Source organism: Drosophila nasuta, chromosome 3 (assembly GCF_023558535.2).
Source record: "Drosophila nasuta strain 15112-1781.00 chromosome 3, ASM2355853v1, whole genome shotgun sequence".
NCBI classification, from domain to species: Eukaryota; Metazoa; Arthropoda; class Insecta; order Diptera; family Drosophilidae; genus Drosophila; species Drosophila nasuta.
This window is the reverse complement of record NC_083457.1, coordinates 36,104,995-36,121,529: the sequence shown is the minus strand read 5'-3', so window position 1 is coordinate 36,121,529 and position 16,535 is coordinate 36,104,995. Positions and strand designations below refer to the sequence as shown.

General features: G+C 34.7%; 1 non-coding gene across 1 annotated transcript; it reads left to right on the top strand.

Moving 5' to 3' along the window:
- The first annotated feature begins 13,867 nt into the window (after positions 1–13,867).
- Positions 13,868–13,949, top strand: Trnas-aga (transfer RNA serine (anticodon AGA)). The gene has a single exon. It is a non-coding gene; the product is annotated as a tRNA-Ser (tRNA).
- The last annotated feature ends 2,586 nt before the right edge of the window (positions 13,950–16,535 follow it).

Below are 16,535 nucleotides of genomic sequence, written 5' to 3'. Positions count from 1 at the left end.
ATTTCAATAAAAATGCACCAACTAATTGATGTAATTAATTAATTAAATTACATTTGCTTTAGGCCAAAATGATGGTATGGCCAACACGAAGCAGCAGCAGTCGCCGATGAAGCGATTGCCGGTTTCTTTTTTTTATTGCTCAACGGCTGGCAAGTTGCATTCACACAGGTTGCAGGTGGCAGGTGGCAAGGCACGCAGGTGGATAGAGGGACACCCATGTAAGTTGGTAGTTGACTATTGGTAGTTGGCTAGATGGTAGTTGGTAGTTGGTAGCCAGGCCAGTTTATGGGCCACAAGAGAAACTGCAATTTTAGCGTGTTTAGGCCGCAATGCCATAGAGTCATTACCATTTGACATGGCTTGCTGTTTGGCACTTGATTATGTACTACACCTCTTAACTACCTCTTAACTAGGCATCCTTTAAATGCTGTTAAAGAATTTCTCCCATTAAATATCTACTTTTATTAATAGAGGACACCAATTTAAATTATAGAATAGTGACTTCAGATTATTGAAATAATCTTTTAAATAAATTGTTTTAGAAAGTGTTCCACACCATATATATTTTCTTTTATTTTTGGAAAAAAATTTGAAAATATAGTCAATTCTATCGAATTTTTGATATTGTCTATTATTTTATTTTATATTTTACTTATCAAAAGATTGAAGGTTTATTATAATTATAGCTCAGAATATGGAATATAGACATTATAATACAGTAATATAGATAGAATATATAGATATAATATAGATACTATAACACAGTAACATAACCAGAGGAACTGAGGCCTTTAATATTTATCGCAATTCAATTATTAATCGTTAATCTTAATTTAACTATAAAGATTACTGTTTTCAAAATTTTATTTCTACAGGTCCTGAGAATTTTTCTAATTTAACGCCTAATTTCATACCTAAACTAAATAGCTAGGAAATTAACTATAAATTCTAATTAGCGCAATAAAATATCCCCTGATACTGATATTAATTAAGGCCGTAAAATATCTCGGAATAATAACCCTAGTCAATTTTCTTAACTAGCTGCCTCAGTTAACTGTTAAATTCTCAAACTATTCGCATCTTGAAATTGTTATTCTCGACATGCAATTAGGCAAACAAATGACTGCAGATGAATAATTGGTAGCAAATTCTAATCTTATGCATATGCATTACAAATGACACGTTCATTTGCGGAAAATTGAAAAAAAAGCAAATGAGAGAAGAAAACTTGTCTGTCTTGCAGAGTTCCAAGAAAACAACTGCGCTTACACGCCATTTACATGTATGCCATTAGAAATAGACGAGACGAACTTAACTAGAGGGAAACAACAACAAATAAGCGAGAAAAGATGCTTATGTGTCTTTGTGTTTGTATGTACTTACTCAACTAAGAGAAGATCAAATTGGGTTTTAATAAGCAGACGATCCTATTGCGGTAAGTGTAGCAGAATGCAAGTGGAAGTTATTTGGAGAGAGGCGTGGAATCTAAGTGGGTGATTAGCTGTCAAAGGAGGAAGAAGGCCAGACACGCTGTGGATGCGGAACTTGAGTGGAAGTTGTGTGAGTGAGACGCAGCTTTTAGTAAGAGAGTGTGTGTTGCTTTGTTGACTTTTTCAGAAAGCCCTTATGAACACTTAATAATATAGAGATCTAATTATTGAGAACACTCAAACGTTTGAGCAGAAGTTATGCTTGTGTATCACAATAAGGACAGTTAATTAGAAGAGAGTGAGCAATAAGTTTTAAGTGTGTCGTCTAAATAAGCATGACTGTGCTTGAGTGAGCAACGATCAAGTAAGATGGCACACCCTGTCGTGTGGCTGCAAGTAAGCAAATCAAAGCTTATTAGAATGGAAGAGAGAGAGAGAGAGAGCAATTGAGAGAGCTGTAGCTGGACAGTCTGAGTCAGCATGCACTGGAATGCAAAATGTTGTTTTATGTGCTCTTTTATAATGAAGAGAAGCAGCCCTTAAGGAATGAAGAACAAGCAGGAATACAATTAAAAAATGTGTAAGTTGATGCAATTAAGAGAAATGCTAGCAGTACTACAATTGTTGTAATGCTGTAAATTAAACGCTTCGTTGACAGTGGGCGTCTATAGTTGTGAATATACATACATATGTACATAGCTATATTCTATTTATGCGTAACACACACCTTACCAAAATAATCATACCCACTGCAAGGGTATGCATATGAGCTTGGCTATTGGGATTTCCTGGAATTATTGCATATGCCATCTACGAGTGCATGCACGTCCATTAGAAATAGGCGAGACATTCGTATCTATTGCAGATGCACATAACTGGGCGTCATATTTCAAAAGACAGTTAGAATAGAGTGTAGCGGGGGTCGCGGGGGCAATGGGTAATGGCTCGCAGCGGGAATTATGTAGATGGCCTGGTCTAGACCCCAGTTGCGGTGTGTTTGCAGCAGGCTTTACAATTAATTTTCGCCTAGTAGTCGCAGCTACGCGCGAGAGCATAGAGAGTGGAGAGTGGAGACTGCAGAGTGTAGACTGTATAGCAGACGACTGGAGACCGGATCGAGGTGAATACAAAGTTTCTCTAATGTTCGCCCGGTTTGCATGCGATTTTTGTTTTTTGCGTGTGGTGATTTATTTTTGCTTTTAGTGTCTTTTATTTTATGATTTATGCAGACCAAAAAGAGAGCCAACTAGCCTCAGTCTATCGTTCTGCTGGTGTTATTCATAGTCTCTGATCTGGTTGCAGAGTTTTTTGCTCGACTCGACTTTGGCTTTGGCATTGGTGATTTTTCATTATTTTCATCGTAGATCAAAATTAAGTGATTTTAATGATGAAATTTATTGGCGCATTTATTTGTACATGATTTGGAGCAAACGCAACTGCCAAACTGGAAACCCCAAAGACCTCAGACATCAGATGCCCCGGGGGCGCTATGCCAATAAATATGTTGGACATGTGACAGATTTCGTTTGAAAGATAAACGACTTTTTGACTCAGTTGCAACTGAGTGTGAGAGCACGAATACTACACTCATCCATTGGGAGGTCTATTCAAATTTATTCAAAATGCATTCCATTTGAACTTCACTCGATGATCAAGCTCAATGCAATGAATAATTACTGTTGTCTTAAGTGATCGATTTTGTTAATTTGAGATACTTCTTATAAAATATTAAATATATTGTATTTTTTAGGTACTTATTTATATGGATTTTTCATAGATCCTTCCTATAGATCCGATTCTATCCGTTATATCGCCTATATTATTTTAATCGATCATCAATTCAGAAATAATTAAGTATTGGTACGATATTGAAATAGTCGAGGTAACTTAAGAATTACAGCAAAATGTAAAAAAAGATATATACATATTTTTATAAAACTATGAAAAAAGGTTGAAAGCTTAATGTAGAGTTGAATAAATATCTAGTTTTTATTTTGTAGATATCAATAAAGAATCTTGAATTATGTAGTAATATTCTAATCTTATATCCAAAGTTTAGAATTTCAATTTTTTACTTAAATGTCTTATGCACACCAAATTAAGTATTTTTTATGATCGTATGATAATAATATAATTAATAAGTATTGCATGCTTGTAGTTCTTTTATTTACTATTCTATAAATATTTATTGTCTAATGTTTTTCTATGGTTATTTGTTGTCTACTTTTCCGTTCAGTTTTATTTGCTTTATTTGCCAAGTCTTTCCATATTTCAGCGAATTTCAATTTTGACATTTCGTGTTGTGAGCTCATAAGTACCATCATATCATTATGAAGTTTTCGCTTGTTTGTTTTGTTTTTGTTGTTGCTTAAACATTTTGCATTTGTGCTGTTGCTTGATAATTTTATTAATTATTGTCTGGCAGCTTTGCTTGTTTTTTTTTCCATATTTTTTTTTGCGGTTGGTTGCGGTCTGACGGATTTCATATTTGCACACGCACATTTTATAAATTATTTATTAATATTTGTATTTCTTTATTCGGGCTTTTCTGCATACAAATGACGCGTGAGCTGAGCATAAATTTAATTTACGATTGCCAATTAAATCAAATAAAAATAAATTCCAATTTGTTGCAGTCCCCAAAACCAATGCAACAAATTTGTTGTTGACTACAAAATGGTTTGAAGCAACAAGGCATTAAACATTAATTATTATTTCATTAAATTTCAGTGTAGAGTTCACAAAAAGTTCACAAATACGCAAAAATTTGCGTAAAGAATATAATTATAATTTATTTGCATCATTTGCGATCAAAAACCAAACATAATTGGATTTCATATTGTGTAAAAAGAATAAGCATAATTTCATTAAATGGCAATAGAGAAATATTTATAATTAATTACCTATAGCAATAATGTGCAAATTGTTAGCAAACTTTCCTATACGCTAGAATATATTATAGTACTAAATACTTAAGTTAGATTTCTGATATTTATTTATATATGATAATTGATTTAAATTCTGTAATTTTATGTAATGATTGTTAATTTTTAAAATATAATTTTCTAATAACTAAATGTGAATTCTTTTACCCTGATCGCAAATTTTATGTTTATCATAAGAGTTTATTTTTTTCTTCTCCAGGTTTTCTGTATTTAATGTGGTATAAATACTATCTCCAATAAAATTCCATGAGATCATTATAATACCCTACGCTTGGGTCACAAAAAGTGCAAATAGCATGATTTGCAATAGATTCCTTTGCAGTAGCAAAAAACTGCATTCATAATGAGAATTTTTTTGTAAGGTCTTCGTCGCATTCCACTTGTCAGCATGATGATATTGTCTGTGTGGCAGTTAAACACAAACAATTAATAATGAAATTGTTAATAAATGACTTTTTTTTTTCTTTGTTCTGTAATATCTTTTTTTCCGCATCAATAATTAATGCGCATAAACAAAGAGCTATGACAGAGAGGAAAGGGCAATGCAATCGATAGAAGAGTTTTGTTTTGTGGCCATATTCAATTCCAATTATTCAGTCTGGAATCAAGTCTCTTCTCAATTCTACATCAGTGGGAAAGGTCAGGGACTTGACTTGTGTTTGGCTGAGATAAGAAAGTGACCCAAGAACAATTGTGGAGCATTGTTCGACCAACACTTTGAGAGTGTTGCGAAAGTCCATCGAGAGACAGTCTCTGGCATGTTTAGAAGCTGTTGCTTGTCCAGAGCATGTACGATATCATTTGATGTGGTACACAGAGTGGGTTAACCTGTCAGGGAATCTCTGCTCTCCTTTTCCTTCTCCTTCTCGTTGAGCCAGCTTACTGGCCCAGCTAATCAAACAAAATTTGTAATGAAAGCCACGGAATCTGGTTTAAACAGGCACACATTTTGTCTGACAGAAAATTCACTTGAACATTGCATTGAAAACCGCAGGAAAAGTAAAGGGAATGTCAACTAAGGAATACCCTTTAATATATTATATATTTTCGTTATTTATAATATTTCTTGAAATATATTAAAATATTTATTTTACAACTTTTAATAATTATAAAAAGTAAAAAGTTTATGACGAATTTTTGCAGATGAATATAATTTCAGGGTTAAGGATAATTCTTAAAAACGAATACAAATAAAGAAAGAGAAAGAAACAAAGTAAAATTGTGAAATAAAATAAAATTATTTTTATTATAATTTTGTTTTTATTGATTTGATGGGTCTTTTAATAAATTATTTTAAGAACTTAGTTTTTATATATAATTTAGTGATCCTTATGTATTTTAACCATTGTATTTAAAGAATTCACTCATATCAGCATCTCTATTAATCTGAAATTTTTTTGATATTTTTTATTCAAATTCAGAAAACATTTTAAAAATTAACTAATACTATTGAAAGATAATAAGTATTATATGAAATAGCTTTACTCCTAAAAAATCACAACCTTATAGCCGAAGTCAACATACCTTAAAAATAATATACCCTGTATCAACCAGAGTTAAAAGGAATAAAAAATGTTGAAAAAAATGTTGTGTTTGCGTGCTTCGAAGTCGAAACCGCATTCAGCTTTTATTTGCTTAAATGAGTTTCGCTTTTGAGAGCTGATAAAAAAAAAAAAGCAAAAAAAAGAGTCAACAGTGAAGAAAAAGAAAGAGGAAAAATAAAAAAGAAACTTCCAATTCCTGGCGCGTCATGTGAGTTACGAGTTTGAGTTTGGAGTTTGCATTTAACTAACCTTGAAACAATTTCTGTTTGCTGTTTGCAGTTTTGCAGCTTTGGCCAACCAAATGGTGTTGCAGCTCCCCTTCTTCCTCCTCCTCCTCTTCGCCTTTTCTTTTTCTACAATGTTGCCCAGCTGTCCAAAAGTAGCAATTCGATGTGGAGTCGCCTGTCCGGAGTTGAAATTTGATATCTGGCGGAACAACAACGAGGATGGCGACAACCTGTTGCCTGATTTGTTGCATGTTGTTGCGGGCAATCAACAGCCAGCAACAGCAACAACTGCAATTGCAACTAAAAACAACAACAACAACAACTTGTCGTTTGTCGCCAAAATGTTGTGTGTGTTGCCGTTGATGTTGTTGTTATTGTTGCCCACGTGGTGTCATGAACCCGCCAATCCAATTCGGGTGAAAACTAAACAAGGCATTTAAAGTTCGAGAGAAATTTCTTTTTGGCTTTTCGCCTTCGTCGAAGTCGTCGTCGCTATCGTCGTGGAAAGTCGTGGGCTGATTTTCTCACGATTGAACTCTCCAAATGCTCTTAACTGCAAGGCAAGCAAAAATGTACATAAAACAAGAGGTCTTCCACTTATATTAAGTATACGTAAATATTTGGAAATTGCAACAATTAGTATTGCCGAAATTAGTTTGTCGTGCAAAAATGTCGATTTCAGTTGAGTATTTATATAAAATTAATTAGGTTTCATGTGGCAAAAGTTGTGAAATTTGAAAGAAATATAAAGTATTCTAATATTTTGAAAATTGAATACAAATAATGTAAGAAATTTCGATTAAAAATAATGATTGAATTAAAATTTACAAAATAAGCTTTAAAACTAAGAAAGTTTTATTTAAAAAAAATGAAAATATTCTATTAAGTTTTTTTTTAAGTAATATTTGGCTTGCAAAGATTTATTCAATTTACTCTAGATATTCGGCATCTTTCAAATACGTTACATAAATCTCTCGAATCTTAAAGATCTAAATCTAGAACTTAATAAAATTAAAGCTAACATATATATTATTTTTAAAATATATTTTATTATTTTTCCATTATAAATACAAATGATAATGATTTAACTACTATGAAATTATTTAATTATTTTCAATACGACTTACTAAAAGAGTTGTAAAGTACAATTCTTCAAAGGGTAGAAGGGTTTATTACTTTGTGCTTTTATGAAATTTATTCCTGATCAACAGACGAGATAATAAATATAGTCGAGCACATTCGACTGTAGCTTTCTTGGTTGTTTTTATTTTAATCTTAAAATTAACTTAACACATTTCAAAGTAAAATCAAATTGAAATGAAATATTAAACGATGCTAAATGGAATAAACTTTGTGAACCTTAGACATTTCTCTCACGGAAGTACATAAAGATCTTAGATTTCAATGTCAATGCCAGCTGAGCACGTGTGCCTCCTTCTCCCTCCTCCTCCTCCTCTTCCGCTGAGCTTTGAGCTAGCTAAGAGCCACTTGATAGGCTGTGGTGGGGCTCGTTGATTAGGCGACAAAGTGACCAAGTGCTGAATCGTAGGCTGGAGGCAACTAACAGGGCAACAACAACAGCAACAACAACAAGAGCAACATCCAACTCGAATGTGCTCTTTAATTAAGAAAAGTGCAACAGCAAAAAGAGGTTGACGATGAGGCTGAGTCGATGACGAAATGCAGTAAACCGGAAACAAGAAATGTCAGCGAAGAGGAGAGAGAGGAGTGGAGAGGAAAAGGAGAGGGAGAGGAGAGAGAGGAGACCCTTGACACACGGGCTAAGCTGAATGCTTGGTTGCGTTGGGCTTGGATTGGGTTGGCTTGGGTTGGGCTGGGTTGGATTGGGTTGCTTAGGTGGTTGGGTGGTTCCTTGGTGGCTCAAATAACAAAGCTACAAGTGAAGCAAGCGAATGACAAACCAAAAAGCCGCAGTCGCTGGCAACACTTGAGTTAACACGAGAGACACGTGTCACGCCAGGGCCATGGGCAGGAACAACGGCGAAGGCAACGCCAGCAACAGCGACAGCAACAACGACAACGACGGCGACAAGCGACAGCCAAGTGGCTAATTAGGGTTAACAAACACGTGGGGGGGTCACATTCATATAGAGACGGCTGCGTGTCAATGAGCTTTTGACACGGCACGAACTTCAAGCTGCTACAGAAAGGTAACAACTTTAGAACTGTGTTTGGCTTGGCGACTTTACCGAAAAGTTTCGACCGGTAATTGAAGTCTTCTTCTTCTTCTATCGTAATAAATTTAGTTTGGTACATTTTCATATATTTGAGTAATACAAAAATTAAATAAATGAAGAAAATGTCATAGGAAGTTTAAGACAAATTTGTTGAATCTTTCAAAAAGATCTTCAATTAAATAATTTCAAGTGCTATTGAAAAAACTAATAAATATTTTTTAATAATCTATATTGTTATAATCTTAGGGTAACAAATAAAGAATGAAACCGTTTTTGAAAATTATGTTATTCTTAAATAAAGATTGAAGGTTTATATTTGTTATAAGAATAAAGTTTCTAAACAAAAAGAATAAGAATATTTATTTATAAGGCTTAGATTATAAATTAATTTATAACCTAGTCTAAATTTAACCTTTAGTAAATGTTCGTGCGTTGTTAGAGTATGACCGAGTCTATTTTTTATATATTCAGTTTGACAACTTCTTGGTATTTCGGTATGATTCATTTTTCTAATACAATAGTTGGCGTTTGAAGTTTTATTGTTAGTAAGTCGATGCCCTAAGGATGTGTCAGGAAGTAGATTGAGTTTTGCTATAGGGAAATTTTCTTTTAGGAGCTTATTTATGTCCTCATAATAATTATGAGTGAGGATAGACTTTTTGTTCTAGCTTATTTTTCTAATTTTTCTCTCTGGGAAATTAAAATTATTTGTTTTAAAAATTTAACGAAACTTTATACCACATTTGTATTATACATTTTTGTAATTTTATACATTTAGTGAAGCTTCATGCTCTTGTTTAAAATTCTTGATTCTCTCTTGAGAATCATTAGAAGTATACATTTCCTTACATTAACATTTGCTTCCATATCAAATAGAGAAAAATAATAAATCAAATCTAGTTTAATTTTATTCACATATATTAAAAAGCTTTACATTTTCAACTGAAGTATCTACATAAAGCTAATTAAAAGTAAATCTTTTCATGTTTGTTTATACATTCAGTTGCTCAAATTTGTTTAAAACTAGTTAAAGCTCTTCTGATCTATGTAGAATGATGAATTTCTTGGCATTAGCACTTGGCCAGCTTTCTGGCTGGTGTTCTTCAAAGTTTCCGCTGCATAAATCCCTTGTAGTCGGTTATAGATACATCAGTTGGGCATTAATCAAACTGACAGCTGAGCTGTTTAGCATAGTCTGAAGAGCAAGACTCAAGCTGCAGCTGATAGAAAGAGAGACTGAGGTGGTAGCAGGGGGAAGGTTCGAAGATATCGTGATGGCAACCAACTATTAATACAATTATGTAAAACAGAATTCCAGTTGCAATTGCAACAAGGCAATTTCACAATTATCGCATGTACCTAGCAAATTCCAGCAACTTGTTATGAAATCTCCCCTCGGTTCTTTGGCCAGTGAAATTGTTTGTGAGCACGCAAACTGATCTCCATTCTTGCCACTCTCCGCCTCTCCCTTTGTGTTTGTCTGCGGCTAATTGAAAAACTGCGTGGCATGCCCCAAACGCCGCTCAGTTGCAGTGTGTGGTCTTATCATTGACAGTTGTCAGTGCCTATAACAGACACCTAACACCAGGCCATTTATGTTGTGCCTCTCACCACAGACACTCATGAATACACTCACACTCAGTCTCAAACGATCCTCGAGGCTAGACTTATCGACTCGTGTCATTCGACTGATGCCACAGTGCGAAATTCTCTTTGACATGATTTGTCAGTGATTTGGATTAGTTGCTTGGCTGCTTGACGATTGCTTGAAGTCTGCTTGAAGTCTGCTTGAAAGCCTGATTGACGCTAGATTCAACATTCGAGATTACACTCAGTCGGTCTAAAGAAGAAACACCGATAAGTAATCAGTAAAAGTTGGATAAGTCTGCGCTTACGTAAAGACTTGTCAACTTGCAACAGAACGCGCTGCACTTTTTTGTGATTGATTTATGCAACTGACGCGGGATACATCTGATAAAAGATGTAAAAGTTTTTTAGCTTTCTGTTTGTTGGCTTTAAGATGCTTAAATAAATTTGAATTGTATACCTAGACGGTCAAGTTTTTTTGTGTTATCTTTAAAGAGCTTTATGACTATGAATGGAAATGATTTGGAAGCTTTGTGTTGATGGCTTTAAGGAGCTTTGAAAAGCTTTAGCGTTGGGTTTATGTCAATTAATTGTAAGGACTTAAGTGGGCTAATAGAATAAGTCTGTTTTTTTTTAGTATAATAGAATTTCAATATAGATTTATTTAAGTGTCTGTTCTATGTTATGTTATATGTTTGATGACTTAAAGAATCTTTAGCTTTAAGGAGCTTAGCAGCTCATAGCATACATTTTCTTGAAAATTAGATCTTCGATTGTTAAAGCTGTTATTATAATAATTTATTAATTGTTAGTTTTCCAGCCTTTTCATATTTTGAATTAAGGGCTTATAATATTTTATTGTAATCTTAATAGTTAAGTTCAGAGTGATTCGAGATTAGTTAACTTATAAGCTACAATAATAAACTTCAAACATTTTTAAATTAAATACTAATCTTTAATTCTACTCTATAGTGTGTACAAAAAGTTCTTCGACCCTTTAAAAAATCAACTTTCCAACACCAAATCTTCCGCTCAGAAGCTTTAAGTCTGCTGGCTAACTTCCTTTAAGACGGCGATTGCAATTGCAATGCGCTTGAAGCGGATTTGTTAGCGAAAATCAAGGCATTAAATATGCGAGTAATCAGAATTGGGCGCGCCTATAATCAGCCAACAATTGTCTACAGTCTGTCAGTCGAAGTTCTAGGCGAGAATAGAGCAAGAAGGAAGGAAAGATGAGGCGTCAGAGGCAGGTGATCGCTGGTGATCAAGAGGCCACGTTTTGAGCTGCGTCATTGATTGACTGCAATTGAAGTGCTCGTCACGTTCAACTGGATACAAAGCAGACTGAGCAAAAAGGCCGCGCAAAGAGCATGAGAGATGGGAGGGGAAGGGGAAGGGCTTGAGAATGGGGAGTGGAGAATGGAGCAGAGTCGAGTCTAGGTGAGAAGACGATGATGATGATCATGACGACGACAATTGCGCGCTAATTATCGCCTCATGCAATTCATAGACAGCTATGCTTCCCTCTCTCTCTCTCTCTCATTATCTCCCTCTCTTTCTCTGTCTCTGTCTCTGTCTGATTTCCTGCTGCAGCTGATCAGCGTGTGTCAAAGGAATTCCTGGGGTCCAGGCGTGAATTGAATTCCCGCTGCCGATGATGATGAATGGCGGCTACCAACAGCGACTCCTCCTCCTTCCCTCCTCCCCTTACTTAGCTTTATCATCTCTCCTCTCCCCTCTCTCCCTCTTCAGTCTCATGTAACTACTTCATTTAGCTTTGCGGATTTGATTTATAGCGTTGCTAAATTAAAGTTGCGCACACTTTTGTTATGGACAATGAATTGCAGGAATGCATCTCTCAAGTTTCTCTCTCTGCCTCTGCATCTTCAAGTTGCACTCGGAGTCGGATTCAGAGTTGGAGTTGGAGTTGGAGTCGAGTACTTTTCAACTGCTCTGGCGTTGGCGATTAAGTGGTCAGCTCATTAGCCTCGACAATGCGTTGGTATTTGGGTTAGGTCCTCTGCCACATCATTGTTCGTTTGCTGCCTCATGCTGCCACATGCCACAGGCCGCATGCCTTTGGCCACTTGCCACTTGCCACTTGCCACTAACGGTTAACGATTTGAACTTTGCTTTCTTCATCAAGGAAGCTGCAGACAAACCAATTAGCAATAGCTCGCTTCAAGATTAAGCTGAATCATTAACGTTTTTTAATAGATTTCATTAGGATTTATTGTCTACATAATAAATACATTATCTAAGTATCAATTGTATTAATTTATAACTATAATAAAAGCTAACTAATATTAAGAAGAACCATTAGTACATTAAAAAAAACTGTCAGAAATTGTTCATATTTTATAGAGTCGCAGATATTATTTGGTGTCTAGTTTAAATTTATATTTATAGTAATATATTTCGTTTTTATAAAACACATAATTTAATCGACTTGATAAAGTTCTTTCCTTATTTGTAAATAATAAGCAAACCTTAAGATCAATAATATTTATATAGAATGAAAAGAATAAAGAGAAAAATCTCGAAATATTAAGTGTAATTTTGTTAATATAAAATACAATTTTTATGGGAAATGAATAATGTGACTTATGAATTTGAATTTCTTTCTCCAATTCATTAAATTATAAAAGAGTTTAGCTTTAAATATTCCATAGCTTCAAGAAAATTATTACTATTATTATTAATTTCAAAGAAATTATTAGAAATTGAACTTAATAAGCATGCAAATATATAATTATTATAATTATTGTTAAAAACTTAGCATGCTATATTTAATAGAAATAAATCTTTGACATACTGAGGCCAGTTTTTATTCATTAAATATATTTACTTCAAAGATTATTAATAGTTGCAGTATCTTTAGTTGCTAAAGTACTTAAAGGCATTCATTAAATAGAGTTAGATAAGAGACTAAACAATTTCCTGCAGAATTGAGATAAGTAGTTATAACATAAGCTCAGCTGATGGTAATCTCAGGCTAACGAAGAGCTCCTCAGATTGCGTCTATGTCTGCTGCTGTCTTATTATAATCATCTGTCTAAAGCGGACAACACTTGGAGGGTTATCGGGCAATTGATCACAAGTCGAGCAGCGATTTATCAAAGCCTGTGTTGGTCCTCGAGTGACCGATGACAACTGTTGAAATGCAGCTCCATCAAATTGGCGACAAATGCTGAGAGAGACTCTTGTGGCTGCTGCTGTTGCTGTTGTTGTTGTTGTTGCTGCTGTCTGGCCATCAATTCAGACCGTTAACACTTTATCAATATCTTGGGATAGGCAGCAGTTGAAGCAACAGCAACAGCAGCAGCAGGAGCAGGCGACTTAGGAGGCGGTTTGGTTGACTGAACGACTTCAAAAGCGAATTTGCCGCCGTCAGATAATAATAAAAAGAAATAAAAATAAAATGCAGGTGCCAATGAAGAGACGACAGCCAGAGAGAGAGAGAGAAAGAGAGAGAGAGAGTGCCGCGGGTCTTCGATCTTTCGGTCTCGGCGAGATCACAGTCGGAGCGTGGCTGATAGTGAATCGTTGTTGTTGCTGTTGTGGCTGCTGCATTGGCTCCACCTTTTTGTTGCTGTCTTCGGCCGGCAGCGTTTCTCCTCTTAATTGACGCCTTGATTTGCAGCCGATTGGCTCTGCACCAACATTTTCCAGACTCTTTTTCTTTTTTTATTCATATATAACACCATTCTCTCCCCCACTCACACACTCTCTCTCTCTCTCTCTCTTTCTCTTGTTATTTCACCACACGAATATTTCTTTGATTATGTTTATCGTTTGTTATTTCAATGCCAATTGTGACCCACTTTAAATTTCGTATGCTATTTATAGCACTCACTTCGTCGCTTCGTCGCGATCATTTTGCTTGTTTCTCTTTCTACAGTTCAACTGGGTTAAAGTGCCGCTGTCATCCAACAAGCAGTCGTGGCCGAGCGGTTAAGGCGTCTGACTAGAAATCAGATTCCCTCTGGGAGCGTAGGTTCGAATCCTACCGGCTGCGATAAGAGTTCACTTTTTTTTTAAATTTTGTATATAACACATGACGAGTTATGATTTTTCTCAAATTTATATAAAATTTATAAGCTTACTATGCGAATGTATGGAACTAACATTTCAAAGAACTATAATGAGAAATTTATGATTATAATTATGAGTAATTATGACATGCGTGTTTAATGTAAAGAGCTCCATAAATCGCGATTGATTACTTTGATAATAACTTTGTATGATTCCGTTTGTTAGTAAGATTAAAGATGGAATTATTGTTATTTTAAAATTTTTTTAATTTTTTAAATTTCAAACATATTTCAATTAATGTCAAATAGACTTTTAATTTAGATGAGTTTATTACACACAAAGCAAATTTCCAAATCAAGATTTAAGATTAAAGATGGAATTATTGTTATTTTAAAATTTTTTTTAATTTTTTAAATTTCAAACATATTTCAATTAATGTCAAATAGACTTTTAATTTAGATGAGTTTATTACACACAAAGCAAATTTCCAAAATCAAGATTTAGGTCTAAATACTAAGAATATTTATCTCAGCAGTGCGTCAAGAACATGAAAATTTTAATGTTAGAAAACACATCTTGATGTCAAGAAAATTTCATACGATATAAACCCCAATTTCTATTAATAAGAAGAAGAAATCTTATACTTTTAAGACCAAAAATCTTATTATTTATTATTTTGTTATTTTCAGATTTAATTAGCGCTCTCAGTTAGTCAGTTATATGTTGATCACTTTACTTACTAAATATTTTTCATTAATTCGCTCAGCATTTCATTTTTTAGACTAATATTCTTACTTTTGTTCTTTAAGTGGTTTTATTTCAAGAACAGAATTTTTAGGACGAATGTTATTGAATTTAGAACTCGGTCTTTTTTCTCAGTGTACCATCAAGAAAGCATTCTAAATTCAAGCCCAAATGTCTTAAGCATATCTAATAGATCTTGCATTAAAATGTAATGTGTTAGAGAGATCCGTATTTCAAACGCATTTTTCACTTGGTTAACAATGTGCTTAAAAGTAATTTTACTGCTAAGTATATCTGCCGAGAAGAGTATAATTACGCAATCGCACACTTAGAGCTAGAGACATAGGCGACGTCTCACTAAAATTGTTCAGTTAATTTGTTTATAGCTGTAACATTCCATTGAGAAACTGAGAACTGAGAATCGCTGGCATTTAAGCTGCCATCAGTTGTGTGAGGATAACAATCGCAGGATACTATGCAATTAGGCTCATTAGCATTTAGCATTAAGCATTTAAATAAATTGATTAACCCATCACGAGACACGGATAGAGGAGAATCTCCAGAGCTAGAGAGCTGAAGCAGAGTTCCAGCTGCGAGTTATGTAATTACTAGCTGGAATGCCAATGCTGCCTCAATTTGGGGCCGCAACGTGTGTGTAATTCACGCAGTTGCCACATGCTGCACAATAATCAACGGTGGTAGGCAGCAGCAGACAGTAGACAACAGAGAACGCAGACAAAGGCTCTAATTAAAAATAACAGAAAAATATAGGTTACACCTCGACAAAGAGCCAAGAGTTGGAACTGCAGCTGAAGTTGGAGTTGGAGATGGAGTTGCAGCCAAGAAATGGGAAATAAAAGAAGAGAGGAGGAGGAGGCAAGGGGCAGATCTCGGGTCTGGCCTGCTACCGAGTTCTTTGCGGAGTCTGTGGGCCGGGCAAGTGGCACTTATCATGCATGCGCCAAGTGAAAGAGGCAGCAGCAAAAGAAGCGGCAACAGCAGCAGCAGCAAAAACAGCAACACACAAAAATTAATGGGCTGTAATTACGTGCTGCAGTTGCATGCAGAGTAGGGAAAGAGAGAGAGAGAGACAGAAGAGAAAGAGTGGAAAGAGGGGAAAGGGGGCGGTAGGCACTTTGTGGAATGCCCCAACCGAGACGAAAGCAAGACGTTGTCTTTTATAGAAAATTAAAGCCTAAATTTGCCTGTGCAAAATTTACGACGTGTTTACGATGCCTTAAATTATCGGTTTCGCTAATGCGTTGCTGCAACGCGAACTTCATTTACTCTTCACTCATTTACTGGTGTCAGTACCATTCGCACACTCACACTCAAATACACACACACTCATTCTTGTATTGATATTCATACTCGCTTGCGGCACTTTTTCTTATGAGGCGAACTCTTCTCTTTTTGATTTTTTTTTTACCACTCCCCATCACAGTTGTAGCGGAACCTTCTCGTATCCCCGATAAATGATACAAAAAGTTTGCAGTCATCTAACAATCAGATAAAGATTGAGCAGAGTTTCGAAAAAAAATTTAAAAAAAAATTGAGATTTAAAAAAAAAACCAAAGTAAATTTTGTTTTATGAAAATACTGAATACAATAAAAGTAATGAACATTGTTTTATTTTTTCGTTACACAATAATTCAGATTAAGATTGAGAGTTTTGAAATAAACAAGTATTTTTGAGTAACTATAGGGATTGTAATTAGATTTAAAAAAAAAGGTTTTTTTTTTTTAAAGTTTTGTTTTATAAAAATACTGAATACAATAGAAGAAATTACCATTGTTTTATTATTTTCGTTAAAATTGATTCTCT